Consider the following 17,707-nt stretch of genomic DNA (forward strand, 5'->3'; position numbering starts at 1 on the left):
TTTGATGTTGTCAGCGTGAATCGGATGACTCTATATATTTTCCACTGGTGAATGGTCTCGTGGAACAAAATATCGTATGATGTGTTTTTGCAAATTGCTATTTATTCCATAACAGAAGATTTTGTTACCTTGTGATTTAAGATCATTTTGCTTACTATAATGCAAGGCGGGTGCCCTCTGATTTGGTGGCATTTTTGATACTTACGTTACACTTGTATCCAGACGCTGCAGATCCACAACTCCTACTATCTCTCCATTAGATGAGCTAGTGACGGGATCCTGGGAGTCCTGAAACAGCTGAAGTAACAAAGATTGCCTGTCATTAGATATTCGTTCTGAGTCTTATATCTGGTTCTTTTTAAAGGGGGGTAGTTCACCTTTAAGTTAACGTTTAACATGTTGTAGAAAATTCTGTTAGCAACTTTTCAATTGCCCTTTATTTTCTCTTGTTTCTGAATTGTTGCCTTGTTCTGCCTCTCTTAAGCTTTCAGATGGGGGTCATTGCCCCCGCCAGCCAAAGGCTATTGCTGTTGATTCTTTTTATTCCTCATCTTTCTATTTAGGTCCTCTTGAATTTATCTTTCATTTTTTTCATTCAAACTGCCACCTGGTTTCTAGAGTGAATTGGACCTTAGCAACCATTTCAGGTGCCTTAATCCCTGAACAGAATAGTAATAAACATGAATTAAGCAAAAAAAAAAAAAAAGGTTGTTACCACCACGTGGTATCCCTCCAATGAGCTCCATAAACTCTGTGTGCTCAGCCACCAGCGTCCCGGCTGTATTGTAGATCCAAATGAGCAATTCAGACGGCACTCCGGATCAGTTTGAAGAAGTTTATTGCAACATTAGTGTAACAACATAGCCTGAAGCATTTTCGGGTAGGGATGCACCGAATCCAGGATTCGATTCAGGATTCTGCCTTTTTTTCAGCAGGATTCGGATTCGGCTGAATCCTTCTGCCCAGCCGAACCAAATCCTAATTTGCATATGCAAATTAGGGGCGGGAAATCACGTGACTTTATGTCAGAAAACGAGGAAGTAAAAAATGTTTTCCCCTTCCCATCCCTTATTTGCATATGCAAATTAGGGTTTGGATTTGGTACGGTATTCAGCCGAATCTCCAAAATAGTGGTTTCGGTGCATCCCTAGTTTTGGGAGACATTCCCTTAATCATAGGCAGGGAATGTCTCCCGAAACGCGTAAGGTTATATTCATCTTTCTGTCTCTCAGTCTGCTGCCTTGTTGCTAGGGTAAAATGGACCCTAGCAACCACCTGCTTATATTTCAAACTGAAGAGCTATCGAAACAAAAGCTAAATAATTCAGAACCCCCAAGAAAAATAAAACGTGAAGGCCAGTTGCCAATTGTCTCAGAATATCACTACAATAAATCATACTAAGAGGCAGATATGTGAAACTTGACATTTTTACTAACTTTTACATTTTCTTTCAAACTTTGATTGTGCACTTAATTTTGGAAAAAAACGCAAAACAAATCCATATAAATGTTGATAATTCTACCCCTACCAGTTAATGTAATGGGAAAATACCCCTTTAAAATAATCTCATGGATGAAGTCAACTGTTGTTTGACTTTCATTTATTTATTAAGACACAACAGTGAATTGTGATGCAAATGGTTTCGTCAAGTACATTTGTTGCTCCACATAACCGCTTCCCTTTTTTTTACTATCTGAGAGATAAGGGGCAAATTAATGCCTGGTGCAATGAATATGGTCATTAGTCCCTACGGCTGCTCCTTGTGAACATGGGCAAGTCGCTGGATTTTCCTGTGCCTTCCTCAGTGCTTTTGTGTCTCTTTGCGATTAGGATTTGCTATATGCATTGTGAATGGGACCATTGAAAAAAATATTATACCAACTACATAGCCTGCAGATCGAAATGAATATCGTTCCTCAAAGGTAAAGCCTTTGTATTATATAAATAGAATTGTGCGATTGAGACAATTTATCCCTTTTAACCCATACACCTTCTCTAGTGTTATGTTGTACTACAGCCCTAAGGGTCAATCAGGAGCTATGGAATAAAGAACAGATTAGTTATCCCAGGCATGACATGCCAGTGCAGACTTGTTCCATTCCATACCGTGTTTTTGCTAACATGGAAGTTTTTGGTAGTTTTGCCTACCATGGTTTTTTTTTTTTTCAGTAGGCCAAACATTCAGGGCCAGCATACTCTTTCACTGGCTTCCCATTCAGGCAAGAATGACCCTCTTAGGGCAATACTCATAGGGTCCAGTAAAAGGCAGTTTTGACCCCCGTTTTTCCAAAACAGTGGTATGTACTGTAAAGAAAAGTGGTTTAGTGGCCAGGTTCCCAAACAGTCCCAAATAAGTGTTGGGCTTTCCATCCTAGATTTTCATCTGTAACTATAGAAAAGAGACTGTTCATGTGGTATTTTCATATATTTTTAACTGAGTCAAGGGCAACTAAAACCTTCCTCTTGATCAACTAACAGCTAGGCAGGTTATATATAGACATAAAAGGTTAAACTTGATGGACATATGTCTTTTTTTCAACCTAATTTATTAGTAAAGTCCAACATTCTATGTCTGTGGTCCCCAATTAGTGGCTCATGAGAAACATGTTGCCCCCAGAGGTTCAAAGGGGGTGCTTATTTTTTAATTCTTGGTTTGGAGGCTTTTTTTTGGTTGCATAAAACCAGGTGTACTGCCAAAAAGAGCCTCCTGTATGCTGCCAGTCCACATAGGGACTACCAGCCAACCACGGCATTTATTTGGCACCCCTAGGAACTATTTTCATGCTTGAATTGCTCATGCTTGTATTGCTCCCAGACTCTTTTTACATTTGAATGTGACTCACGGGTAAAAAAAGCTTGGGGACCCCGATCTATGTGATCCTGATTCTGTTGTGGGACTCTACTCAAGTTAGAGTCCTGCATCAGGTCGGGTACCTGCGGAATACCTGCAAAGTGGTCCAGTTTCGGGCAAAAAGTCCCCAATTTCTTGGCCATGCGGGCAGTCCGTGTGTAACCTGGCTGGGTACCCAACATAAGGTGTGGGCGTGATCCCTCCCATCAACCCTTGTGGTTCTTCTAGTCTTTAATTTTTTGAGAAGATTTGGCACCGGAGTGTCGTCACTTCTGGTTTCTCGTGTCCCCTGGGTCTGAAGGTTATTTGGCCTATTGCAGGTTGTGTAGCGGGAACATGCAGGTCAAATTGTGGGTTGTGAGTACTGGTTGGTTGCGGGTTTCATTTTTCAAAATGGACCCACGCAGGACTCTAGCTCAAGTGAGCATATGGGCTTGTGTAAGTCCTCAATGCAGAAAAGAAGGCCCACACTTTTCATCCTTACAGCCCTGGCATCCTAAATTGGATTGTGTCCTTTATTATCTGCAATAAGATTATACCCATATGTATGAGGGTTCCTTCTACACATGGCTCTTGATTAGGCTTGCCACCTCTTCTGGAAAAAAATACCGGCCTTCTTATATATTTATCTTTTTTTCTATATTAATAACATTGGGATCAACCATCATTCTTACTGGCCAGGTCGGTAAAATACCGGCCAGGTGGAAACCCTACTCTTGATCAAATTCACCCTAGAGTGTGTGAATGTTCTAGGGCCCTTAGATTGCAAGCTCCTCTGCAACAGAGGCTATGAATCATATAGTCTTTAGAAAAGCACAGACTAAAATAGGATGGTGCTATATAAAGCACAATAAAAGTTACATTTAGTAATACTGCCGGAGGTATTTTTGCTGATCACGGCAGGGCGCTCTACATGGCACAGGCTGTTACAGTAGAATGGAATCCGCTCTTCTATTCGCCCACACACACACAGCTCAGGCTCTTTTATCTCCTAAAGCTTTCTGATCTCACATATTCCTACCGTCCTGTGGTAGCACATTGTGAGGTGTCACATGCTTCACTTACATCCAGTAGCGAGGGTGTGTTCTGAAAACTCCTTTTTTTTTTTATATATGAACTTTTCTCTGAACAATAGAGAATACGTATAAGGAAAAGACATACTAGGCAGAACCACCTCTTGTCGGCCTGCAACTGAAATTGCTGTCTGGGTCACTGACTTCAGTAAAGAAACCTTAACAACCCCACAGCAGTAGAAATTCCACTACTGATAGCGGCACAACAATGGTAAATAATTTAAAAAAACACCAGAAATCTAAAAAGACAATGTGAACATTGGCTGAGAATATCGCTGTGGGCATGACACTTAAAATTAATTTTAAGCTGAGCTAAATGTATAAACACAGAGGGAGGTCACCCAGACAGTGACTGACTGTCACCATAGAGCGGTTTTGCTGACCGTTGGTGAAGATGTCCGTGGATAGTGCTTCTTTGTTTCCATCTTGCAACACAAATTGCCCTCAGAGAAAGGGACCCTGATGATCCTGTTGGGAGGATGATTTGTAATATCCTGAGGCTGGATGCTGATAAGTAAAGTGCATAACTCCCAACATTTTGGAAATAGAAAGGGGGACTGCGGGTTGAGCTGTAAAAATCGTGACTGTCCCTTGAAAAATGGGACAGTTGAAGTATGAAAGTGGCATTTAAAGTCTCCCATTTTAAGGCCAAGGTTGTATGGTCCAGTATTAGTTTCCCTCTAGCTCAACCTAATGTTCCATGTCTCTTCACCTAGCACCTCTTTATGCACTATTCCCCACCAAACGTCTCCCTAGTACCTAGGGCTCTTTTAACATAATTCTCCTTGCGCCTCTCCCATGTCTTTTGGTGTTCTCTCCAAGCTTGTCTTTCTAGTGCCCCAGGCTCTTTCAGCACTCTCGCTCCATCTGGCATCCCCCAGGCTGCTCCAGGGCTCTCCTTCTGGTGCCCCCGGGGTCCTTTGGTGCTCTTCCATCCCTTGGGTGCTCTCTCTCAAGCGCCCCCAAGCTCTCTCCCTCTAGTGCCTTCCGGCTCTTTCAGGGCTCTGCCTTTAGCCAACCCTGCCCCCTGGGTCTTTCAACTGCATTATACTAGAACCCTTCACTCTTTCAGCAGACTTGCTCTCTCCCCTTTTTGGGGTACTTTATCAACACTCTCCTCTTTTTGGGGTACTTTATCAACACTCTCCTTCTCCTTTTTAGGGTTCACTCAACTCTCTAAACTTTTTTGGGAGTTCTTTCAGTGCTCTGCATTCTCTGGGGCAAATTCACTAAAGGGTGAATTTTCGCCAGCGAGCGTTCCGCCACACTTCGCCAGGGGAAAATTCGCTACCATTACACTAATTCACTAAAATGCGAAGTTGCATCCGGACAGCCGAACTCTGGTGAAGTTTCCCTATCGTTAATTCATCAGTATGACCAATTCATTGAGATCATTCACTAGCATTGATTTCTGCCTAGCAAAACTTTGTTTGAATAGGGCGAGTACATATAGGTCATATGTCATATATGTCTGTATTAGAGATGTGCAAATGCTTAAAGTGGCCACTTATTATTACAAATGTCCAAGGAAGCAAAATAAAGACAAAAGAGATCCTCTAATGCCCTAGACATGAGCCCACCCTAAAACAAATGTTGCATGCCCCTCAAAAATCTTTTAGAGTTAGAACTTTTTAAGGCAATCCCGCTTTAAAATATGAAAAAATTTCCGAATTTTTTAGAACTTTTATGAGTTTTCGGCATACAGGATATGATGTCACTGACATAAGATTGAGGAGGATGTAGTGACAGGTCTAAGGTGGCAAAGGAAGCTCTGGTGAAAGAGGAAAAGTTCTGTAAAATTAGTGAACGATCATTCGCCTGGTGATAGGGCGTGAAACTGCGCTAGCAACGGTCTCTTTTACTATCGAGTTGTCCTCTTTGCCTGTTGGTAAATTGGTGAAGTCCCTGCGGATGAGATTTCTGGCAAATTTTCGTCCCTGTAGTAAATCTGCCCCTGTGACTCTTCTCCTTGCATGTCAGGATTTCCTGGTACAGGTATTGGACCTATTATCCGGAATCATCGGGACCTGGGGCTTTCCGGATAACGGGTCTTTCTGTAATTTGGATCTTCACACCTTAGGACTACTAGAAAATCATGTAAACATTAAATAAACCCAATAGGCTGGTTTTACTTCCAATAAGGATTAATTATATCTTAGTTGGGATCAAGTACAAGCAACTGTTTTCTTACTATAGAGAAAAAGGAAATAATTTTTAAGATTTATAATTATTTGATTATAATGGAGTCTATGGGAGACGGCCTTTCCGTAATTCGGAACTTTCTGGATAACGGGATTCCGGATAATGGATCTTATACCTGTAGTAGTCCCTCCGCTGCTTCTTTTAACATTTTACAGCCCAGAGAAATTTTATCGGCATGCTAGACTTCTGCTTGATATTTCATTCTGTATGTTTTTTTTGTTTTTCAATGACACTTCCATACTTTAATAAAAAATGCAGGCATTCTGACAAACTCGTCCATTAAACAGCATTGCGCTGCGAGGAGCCTTTTTATTCAGTGGAACAGATGGAGAATGCTCGTTGGATGTTATTTATATGGGAGTCAGAAACTGCTTTTATCAAGAGGAATGAGCAGTAGCAGTAAATGTCAGGTTCTAATTTGGTTAATTACATTTAAGCTTTCCTCTACTGCTTTCCCCTCTCATAGCTGCTTTGCACATCATTTAAATCAAATTAGTTTGTCTCCAATATTGAACAATATAAGGTTTAGCCGCTGTCTGTTCTATGTTGAACGTTTATTATATAGTGGCAGCAGGCAATGCTTAGACACACATTTATCAAGGGTCCAATTATAAAAAAAAATTAAAACTCCTATGAACTCGAAATCGAATTTTATTAATAAAATCAAATTTTTAAAAGTCGGGTGAATAGAATCGACCTGAAAACTCGAATTGTATTCGATTCGAATTTAAAAAACTTCAGAGATAAAAAACTTGAATTTCAGAAAGTCTGTAAACCACTCCAAATTGATTCCTGGACGTCTCCCGTTGACCTAAACAGCAATTCAGCAGGTTTTAGGTAGAGAATAGTCGAATTTGAGTTCTTAAAGGGGTGGTTCACCTTTAAGTAAACTTTTGGTATGTACTAGAATGGTCAATTCTAAGCAACATTTCCATTGGTTTCCATTATTTATAATTATTTGCCTTTTTCTTCTGAATCTTTCCAGCCTTCAGATGGGCGTCGCTGACCCCATCTAAAAAGCAAATGCTCTGTAAGGCTACACACTTATTATTACTGCTAATTTTTTTGCTCATCTTTCTAGTAAGGTCCTCTTCTATTCATATTCCATTCTCTTATTCAAATAAATGCATGGTTGCTAAGGTAATTTGGACCCTAGCTACTAAATTGTTTATAATGCAAATTGAAGAGCTGCTGGATAAAAAGCTAAATAACTCAAAAACCTTAAATAATAAAAAATGAAAACCAATTGCAATTTGTCTCATAATACCCCTCTCTATATCATACTAAAAGTCAACTCAAAGGGGAATAACCCCTTTAAAGGGCCGCAGTAGGATAAATCTCGAAAATCAAATTAGAAATTTATTAAACAACTCGAATCGTATTTGAATAACTCCCTAGTTGAATTTGACAGATTTGACCATAAAATAACTCTAAAATTCGAATTTCGAACTTTCAATTTAACACTTGACAAAGCTGCCCCTTAGTGTTTTCTAAATCCATGATATGTGTGTGTGTGTGTGTTTATAGTATGTTCCAGTGATAGGCCATTGGCTCACTAAGCATAATGGGAGTTTTAGTTCTTGGCCATAAGAAATACCCTACCCTAGCTAGTGTCGACCTGAACACCAACGACATGCTTTCTTTCTGCCTCCTCGATAGGAAAGTGCAAGAAACAATTCCTTGTGAGTGGCAACAATTTGCTTGGGGTTAGTTACCATTACTGGTTTAAAGCTGAATACAGTGCAAAATCATAAAAAACAGGTTGCATGTACTGTGTCATGTTGCTGTCGGGTACGGTGACCCTTTTCGCAGCCTATGTGTCGGTGCTCCCCAAAGGAGAACTTTATCCACTGGAACAATGAGAAGCCAATTCCCCATCCATACGTTGTTTGCACTTCCTTGAATTACTTGTATTTCCTGAAGCATGGGTGGGGGGAAACGTACCTTCCTCTAATGTTCTATTGTGCATGTCTGCCCCTGTGGCCTAGGGTAACCCGCAGCATGGATGACACTCCTCTCAAAAACTACAGTATTACAGCAAACAGCTGCGTTTTTAAAGGGAAAGTACCTCCTTTTTTTTTTTTTCTTACCTGGACTCATTCAGTTGGACTTATGTAGCAAAAAACTTAAAATAAATGGAATTGCATTTTATTTTTCAACAGACATAGGGGGTATCATTACACCCTCAACATAAAGGATCTTGGGAAATAGCTTATTAGCCTTATCATGGTGTTTTTTTTTAATCTGTTGAATCGGGTATGTTTGTGTAAAACAAAAATATTATCTGGAAGTTTGAATATGATCTACATAAGCTCAACCGAATGAGCTCTTGTCAAAAATGTTTAAAAATCATTCCCTTTTTCTCTGTACAGGTATGGGATCTGTTATCTAGAAAGCTCCGAATTACGGCATGGCCATCCCCCATAGACTCCGTTATAATGAAATAATCTAAATTTTTAATTTTAATATATATATATATATATATATATATATATATATATATATATATATATATATATATATATATATATATATATATATATATATATATATATATATATATATATTTTGCCAAATAACAGCACTCCAAGGAAGTAAATAACGCCAAAAAGATTAGTAATATGCCAGGTTTATTAGTTCCAACGTTTCGGCTCCATGTTGGAGCCTTCGTCAGGGAAAAGGCTTTGACCTTCTCATGGAGTGCGTTCCAATATCGATTTTTATATATATATATATATATATATATATATATATATATATATATATATATATATATATATATATATATATATATATATATATATATATATATATATATATCCTCTGGACTGCTAACTGCTGTACCCCTGTACCCCCCATGACCTCTTGACCACTATATCTCTCCTATTTTATTGTTTTCTTTTATTGACACTGCAAGGTAATCTGTAAAGAATGGAGGTTTATGCAAGTCTGAAACTGCCATATAAACCAGAGAAAACATACTGTAGCAAGAAAAAGACACCTAAGCATTCACTGTAGTAATATCATCACACTTTGTTTATATAAATATAAAAGGGAATATAAGTAGTGGTCCATTCACGATTCAGGAAATGCATTGCTTGGATTTACAACATTGCCGTCTAGGGTAGCTTTTAGGGATGCACCGAATCCACTATTTTGGATTCGGCCGAACCCCGAATCCTTCGTGAAAGATTTGGACGAATACCGAACCGAATCCGAACCCTTATTTGCATATGCAAATTAGGGGTGGGAATGAGAAATTTTTTTTACTTCCTTGTTTTCTGACAAAAAGTCACGTGATTTAACTCCTTCGCCCCTGGGTTCGGATTCGGCTCGGCCTGGCAGAAGGATTCGCCCGAATACCGAACCGAATCCTGGATTTGGTGCATCCCTAGTAGCTTTATAAGATTCAAATAGTGGATGCTCAGCAGGCATTAAACAAACTGATCAAGGGTTTAGGGAAGAATAGCTACGCCTTCTATGTAAATGGGCTGTGAGGGTCAGTCTTAAAATTACAACAGCTACAAACCCCCTCCCACTACTTCCTACTCCAGTTCTTCCAGGTCAGGAAGTTGTAACATAGAGCAATTGTACAAAACAGGAAGTGATATTATGGGAAACTGCTTCCCCTTCATTCTTACAACACACCATTATATTTAAATGTGTTCATCTTGCTTTTTTTTTTTTTAAAGGCAACATACAACAGCATTTATTTCCCATGAACTTTTAATTATATAAAAAAATAATATAATTTGGTGTAACTTTCCAATATACATTCATAACATATTCCTTTTCACGGATTATTTTTTAAATGTAATCAAAATTGAAAAGGGTGTTTGTCTCATTCTATTCTCTCTTTATGACTTTTGGAACACTGTAACAGAAATCTGTTTTTCCCCCAGGTCTGTTATTTAACTAGCTTCTGATGTACTGTCTCAGAAGTCAGAACCAGAAGTGCAAACAATAAAAAAAAAAACAAAAACAAAAAAAACAGCCAGAGACCTTGTGCTTTTGAATCCAATTACATGTAAAAATGATTTTAGAAAACATTTTAATAGAACAAAAAATATCTTTTGGGTGTGACTCCCCTAGTTTGTGATGAACACTTGTGTTTGCAATTACAGGCTGCTTATTTGCAAAAGATATGTGAAGGCACATTTGCAATATACAAATGATTCTTTTAATGGAGCTCATGTTTATTTTGGCAGGTCTTAGAGTGAAAAAAATACAATATGCAAAATTCTTTACCGCTTTAGAAGATATTGTGTCCCAGTGACTGTGGGATAGCAGGTATAGTAGGGAGAGATGGTGCCTATAGTAACAGTGGATAATAGTCTCTGGGAAGGGAGTGTGACTGTGGGATAGCAGGTATAGTAGGGAGAGATGGTGCCTATAGTAAGAGTGGGATAACAGTCTCTGTGAAGGGAGTGTGACTGTGGGATAGCAGGTATAGTAGGGAGAGATGGTGCCTATAGTAACAGTGGGATAATAGTCTCTGGGAAGGGAGTGTGACTGTGGGATAGCAGGTATAGTAGGGAGAGATGGTGCCTATAGTAACAGTGGGATAATAGTCTCTGGGAAGGGAGTGTGACTGTGGGATAGCAGGTATAGTAGGGAGAGATGGTGCCTATAGTAACAGTGGGATAATAGTCTCTGGGAAGGGAGTTTGGTTGGAAAATAGCAGGTATAGTAGGGAGTAGCACAGTAACGAACTACCGTACTCTTTTGTAGCTATAGAATACCTATATTGTTGTATCTAAAAAGAGCAGATTTATTCTGAAGGTCCCGTGGCATCACACACCCATTTAGAAGATCTGCCTGAGGTTGTATGAATATATATGAAATATTTAATTGGAGTCTTGTGACTTTATAAATCTTACAGCTCATGGTACAAACCGTTCAGGTGAAAGTACAGATGATTTACTGGACAAACAAAAACTGCATTTCTTCCCTTAAATCAACTCTGTTACATATTGTGGTGGGGGGGGGGGGGGAACTGGTTTAGCAGCATGCTGCAAGATAACTACATGCCTAAACTGGTAGCCCAGACTAGAGCTCCTACATTGTTAATGATATCACTCATACACCATTCCACTGCACTATCACCACTTTCACTCTGATCTCTTCATGTTTTACTTCATTAGGGTTGGTGCCCTTCCCCTGACATACTTACTATAATTCCATTGATAAGCTCCATGTAAGCGGCCGGGCAGATGCTGTTGGACAAAGTCCTTGAAATCACCTAAAATACGTTTCTCAATGAGTGACCAATAGTTAGAAATTGACCAGAGGACCCCCGTTCCTCCTGCTGTCTTTTTGTACAGTATTTCCATACTCAAAACTTTTGTACTGTATCTTTTGTTTGTGCGTATATATATATATAATTTTTTTTTATGTTTAACTTGCTTTTTCTTTGCATATAAAGGAGCCACTTTGGCAACAAGTCGGGCAACATTCTTGTCTTGTCGTCCCAAGATTTGTTAGTGACATCATCATGACCAAGTATGGAGTCGGGTTATATGTGACCTCCAAAAGGGCACTCCCTCGTCTGAAGTTTCGCTGAATGTTTTTATTTCGTAAAGCCAAGCAAGCGTTGTACTGGTGCATTGTTAGAGCCGACGGGTGCAGTCCCACACACAAATAAAGTCAAATATGCAGACACACTTGGGTCCCATGCAGTAAAAATGGGGCTTGATCTGCTCAGACTTATTTCACTGTGTAAAAAAAAACATACTGTTATAAATAAATTTATAGTAGTATGTTTTTGTTTTCTTCGTTTGCATATATATATCTATTTTATATCTATTTTATATATATATATATATATATATATATATATATATATATATATATATATATAATTAAGATCAGGGATGTCCCTGAGGAAGGTCACTGTTAGGTGAACAAAACATTGGATTCCTTATGCTTAAAACCACGGGCAGAGGGGATCTAAATATTTGCACTTCCTCTTCCTGGGCTGTTCTCCTTCCTGGTGGTCAGGCAAATGACCCCCTTTGCTTTGATCCGTAAAGAGCCATTGAAAGCATTGTGAAGCATTTTTATGAAGCATGAGCGCCCTCTTGTGGTCAAAGTTACAACAATCCTGGCCAGTAGAGATCAATGGTTAAAAAAAAAAAAAAAAAACACCCTAAGCAAACCCCTCCTCTTTGTCCAGCCAGCAGGAAAGAGAACAGCCCAGGAGTAGAAAGAACAGAATCGGTCTTTATTGAAGCTCGAAAGTGCTTCATCCCCGAAGTGCCTGTGTCACACAAAGTGCTACGGTGCTACTTCACCTTAAAGGAGAAGACAAGTCATCCTGCACTTGTGGTTGCCAAATGTTAGGCACCACAAGTGATTTTTAATGACTTACCTGAAACCCCAGGCCGGTGCTCCTATCAGCAGAAAACTGCACAGGGTAATACCAGTGAGCACCACGGAGCACTTCTTTCCGCCTTCCGATTTCTTCACTCGGCTGTGCATGCCCAGTAAAACGAAACGGCGAACTTTAACTAGAAAGTCGGCTATTTCGTTTACCTGCGCATGTGTTTGCCCTGTGAAATTTGAAGCAAGAAGAAGCCAGAAGAGGATCGCTCCTTGGTGCTCGCTGGTATAACCCCGGGCCGGTGCAGTTTTCTGCTGATAGGAGCACCGGCCTGGGTTTCAGGTAAGTTAATACAATCGCTTGGGGTGCCTAACAACTACACTTGATCTTAGCCAAAAGGCTTGAGAAGTACTGGATCGGAGGGCTTTACCTAAGGAAAAATAGGAAGGAAGTTGGATCTAATTTCCAGGGGGAGATTCTTTAAAGGATAAGTAAACCTTAAAAATAAGTGACTGTAAAATTGATGAGGGTGTTCTTCTAAGCACTTTTGCAAATGTACATTCCTTTTTTCTTTAATTCCAAGATATTAAAGGATCAAGGAAGTTGTCAGGAGAAAGCTGGTTTGATGTTATTCTGGTTAGGAAAGATTTCAGAAAGGTTTCAGAAGAACATCAGAGCAGCCCAGACCCAGACTAGAAATCTGTGGGTTTTGACAAATGCCAGAGGGGCTGCTGTAAAATGCCATAGAAAATGACTACTAAGAGGGCTGCTGGGGGCTGTTTGGGCCTCTGTGTACGAGGAATGCCAGGGCCTATTTTGAATCCCTGTCCAGTCCTGGAGCAGCCTCTTTCTTTTTCCTGACAACTTCCTTGACTACTTGGTCAAGTGCTTAGAATAGCATTCTCATCAATTTTACATTCACTGATTTTTAAGGTTTACTTATCCTTTAAAGGGCTAATGTGAATGGGGCCAGGTACAATGAGGAGAGAACCAGGTCTTTTCATTGGGGCTAAAGGGGAAAAAATTGCCAGGGACATTTAACTGCCCTTGAAGCGTGACATTTCCATTCAAATCTAAATAAAGGGGAACTATTTAATTTTCTGTTGACTCAAGGACATGCCATGACTAGAAAAAGCTTTACCTTCAGCAAATAAAACACATTGAAACAAATGTTTGCAGTGACAGTAGTGAAGATGCTGAATTAGCTGCCTCATTGGCAGATATATTAAACTTCATGGTGCAGATGCTGATTATTTTTTTAAGAAATGGTTCACATGTTTTACAAAGGAGTGTTATTCCCTGCAGAAAACAATACACCTATATTAATATATGTATTTATATCTCTGAACTTTACACATGTGGTATATTACCCTCTATTTTGTTATAATACTATAGCAGGGTGACTTTTACTGCAATGATTCTATATATATATCTGTAACATTGTTATGAGCTAAGGGGGCCCAGTCTGAAGGTCAGTTAGGAGGAGATTTGGGGTGAGTGCTTATTTGTGCCCTGGGTACCCCTGGAACTATAGCAGGGTGACTGTTACCCCAAAGTTTCTGAATATCTGTAACCTTTTAATGAGCTAAGGGGGCCCAGCCTGAAGGCCAGTTAGGGGGAGATTTGAGGTGAGTGCTTATTTGTGCCCTGGGTACCCCTGGAACTATAGCAGGGTGACTGTTACCCCAATGTTTCTATATATCTGTAACCTTGTTATGAGCTAAGGGGGCCCAGCCTGAAGGCCAGTTAGGGGGAGATTTTGGGTGAGTGCTTATTTGTGCCCTGGGTACCCCTGGAACTATAGCAGGGTGACTTACAGCAATGTGTAAATATAGTGGTTCTTGTATGCTGGGACTTGTAGTTTAGTATATACAGTATGCAGTCCTGTATGGGTATATATGAATTTTATACTGTATCAAACACGGTTATATTTATAAATGTGTCGTCTTATATGGAATTCAGTCAGATAATGGCTTCTCCTGCTCAGGTTTATATACAGTACGTCCCGTGTGAGTGAAAGGGAATAGTGTAGGAGCAAGTGGGATGAATTGTCTCCACTGCAATCTGTGTAATTATCTGTGGCCCTATGGCTTGAGCTGTAATATTCTACACAAAGCAACACAATTACAGGAGAGATGCTGAAGGCAATCGGCACAGCTTGTAAGGAAGGGGGAGAGAAAAATCTTTATAAACATTTTGCTGAGTTCATACAGCAAACAACCTTCTTTTCAGAACAAAACAACTGCTCTTTTATGTCGTTACTATTTTCTTTTGCTAATGCACGATGACTAAAACTGACGTCAGTTTGTGGCTATTGAAGGTATGTTGCGTCCTGCCAGGGTGCTCACCCAGAGGCGTCCCAGTTAATTGCAGGCACTATATTATTGTTATACGTAGGCAGCTTCATCTTTGTACGATTGTCTTTGTGTTCATTCACAGAAATAGAATGGCGGGATTTGCAACCAGCATCTTGCTGGAAATCCATCTAACCAATGACACCCAGCTTCCCTGGAAAACACATGTTTTAAAGGAGAATTCAATCCCCCCTATAATAAAACCCACTCCACCCTACTCTACATAGTCCCCCCCCCTCCATGCTTCTGCCCGCAAAGGTTATAACTCCGCTAATCCTGTAATTATCCCTCTTTGCAGAGTAAGCGCAGCGGAGCTCACGGACACCATCTTCTTCTCTTCGGTAATCTTCGGAAAGTAAGCGCCGTATCGGCGCATGTGCAGTTGAAGCAATCTTCTGGTTGCGGACACTGAAAGTGATGGAAATAGCCGAAGGGAAGGAAGAAGACCCGAAGATTACCAAAGAGAAGAAGATTGCGCCCGTGAGCTCCGCTTACTCTACAACGAGGGGTAATTACAGGATTAGGGGCAATTACTTTAGTTATCTCCTGTGCGAGCGGGGGCAGGGAGCGGGGACTATGTAGGGTAGGAGGGAGTGTTTTATTATATGGGGAGTTAAATTCTCCTTTAACTGCCCTTACTTTAAAGAAATCCTTTGTATGCTTCTGTTATAAGGAGAACTAAAGCCTAAATAAAATCATATTGCTAGAAATTAGAGTCCTGCGTGGAACCAATTTATTAAACCTTAACTCGCAACCTGCATACTTACCCGCAAGTACCTTATCCGCAATCTGATCCGCGATAAGGAACAGGAACTGCATTGTAAACCGCAAGTGACTTCATTGGAAGTTGGCGTGATCAGAAAAAAAGGAGTAAAACAGGAAGTGACATCATTGAAAGTAGGTGTGATCAGAAAAAAAGGAGTAAAACTCGCTATTGAGAAGACCGCCGACCCGCGTCTATACCCGCTCCCGAAACTTCTACCTGCAACCCGCAAGGTACCGCAGGTTTTTGTGTGTAACCCATGGGTACCCAACCCACTGCAGGACTCTACTAGAAATGCTGTATTTCATATACTAAATTCATTTTACCAACCTAGAAGTTCAGCAGCCCTAGAACAGTAATGATCCAGCCCTCCACAGTTGCCCCCAGCAGCTCCCCATCTTATTAAGCCTCTTTTGTTTGTCAGTGGCACTGCACATGCTCAGTGGGCTCTGGGCTACTGTTGCTGTTGGGAAGCTGAGCTGAGGGTTGTGGTCATAGAAGCCAATGCTACAATGATTATTATGAATGAATTCTGATGCAGAATGAACTTGTTTCTATGCTGCCAGGTAATGTAAACTATTGTGAGTGGGTCCCTCAGCTCAGGTAAGTGATTGCAGCCCAGAGCATGTTCTATGGACATCAGAAGAAAGCAATATAGGGAGCTACTGGGGCGTCTTATCTGCTTATGGATCTTGTGCTGGTACAGAGCCCCATATAATAAAGTATAGCCTTTGTAGCTTAATTCTGTGCTGAGCCTTAGTTTACAGTCCTGCACAGAACCAGTTTTTGAGACTCCAAACCACAACCTGCATATTTATTTAGCTTTTAATTCAGCCGCTCTCCAGATTGTTTAAGCTCTCTGGTTGCTAGGGTCCAAATGACCATAGTAATCATGCACTAATATGAATAAGAAACTGGAATATCAATAGGAAAGGGTCTGAATTGACAGAAGACTAATAAAAAATATCAATAACCATTACAGAGCATTTGTTTTTTAGACGAGGGTCAGTGACCCCTATTTGAAAGCGGGAAAAGAGTCGGATAGAAAGGCAAATAATTAAACCGCTATAAATACTATAAGGGAATTATGTCCCTGAAACTGAACTTATGTCCAATTGTTCAAGCACAGTTGCATTAAATTGTACTATGCTCTTTTCACTTGATGGACGTAAATGATCCTTTATGTCTTTGTAAAGACAACAGCTGCCTGCGTGGGTGCAGTTCCTTATCTGGTCAGCAGGGGCCGCTCCTGATCTTGTGTGTGAGCACTGGTGCTGTGAGTTGTGGGCTAAAAACAGAGTGCAGCACTTCGTAGGTTATACGACCTTATGAAAGTGGCGTCATAGGTGCAAATGATGTTTGTGTTGCTTGCATAATCATCTGTGGGGCCTTTGTACGCATTATTTAGGCTGCTGCCCCTATCTGCCTTCTCTCTTTCAGCCTGCCTGTCTATAGACCTCTTTCAAATGTCTTTTATTCAGTTATTTTCAGGAAACAAGAGGCAGTAAGTCCATTCTGAAGTATCCCTGAGACAAGTCAGTGTCTAGTCCATGTCTTGCACCTGACCTGGTGCCACTCTCTACTCCTATGACTTTCATATCGCTATATAACTTCTTGTTGCAATCGGATTGTTGGTCTGGGGGTTTGGGGGGATGAATGGAGAAACCCAGTCTGGTCCACCTTATTAAGCAAGCATGAAGCATGTCCTTTTTGTTAACCTCTTGGCCACTTTTTTATTAAAGGGGTGGAACCTTTAAAGGAACCCCAAAAAATGGAAGTGCTTTATAGTAATGACAATAAAATGTACTGTTGCCCTGCACTGGTAAAACTGGTGTGTTTGTTTGAGAAAGACTGCTATAATTTATAAAAACAAGCTGATGTGTAGCCGTTGGGGCAGCCATTCAAACACAGGATAACAGATAAGTACTACTATAGTTTATATAAACGAGCTGCTGTGTAGCCATGGGGGCAGCCATTCAAGCATAGGATACACAGTAGATAACAGATAAGTACTACTATAGTTTATATAAACGAGCTGCTGTGTAGCCATGGGGGCAGCCATTCAAGCACAGAATACACAGTAGATAACAGATAAGTACTACTATAGTTTATATAAACAAGCTGCTGTGTAGCCATGTGGGG

General features: G+C 40.3%; 1 protein-coding gene across 3 annotated transcripts in view; it reads left to right on the forward strand.

Annotated features, from left to right (window-relative positions):
* The window catches only part of LOC108715243 (diacylglycerol kinase zeta), a 104,427-nt gene that overhangs the window by 25,721 nt on the left and 60,999 nt on the right, over positions 1–17,707 (forward strand). The window lies entirely within an intron of this gene.

Source organism: Xenopus laevis, chromosome 4S (genome assembly GCF_017654675.1).
Source record: "Xenopus laevis strain J_2021 chromosome 4S, Xenopus_laevis_v10.1, whole genome shotgun sequence".
Lineage (NCBI taxonomy): Eukaryota > Metazoa > Chordata > Amphibia > Anura > Pipidae > Xenopus > Xenopus laevis.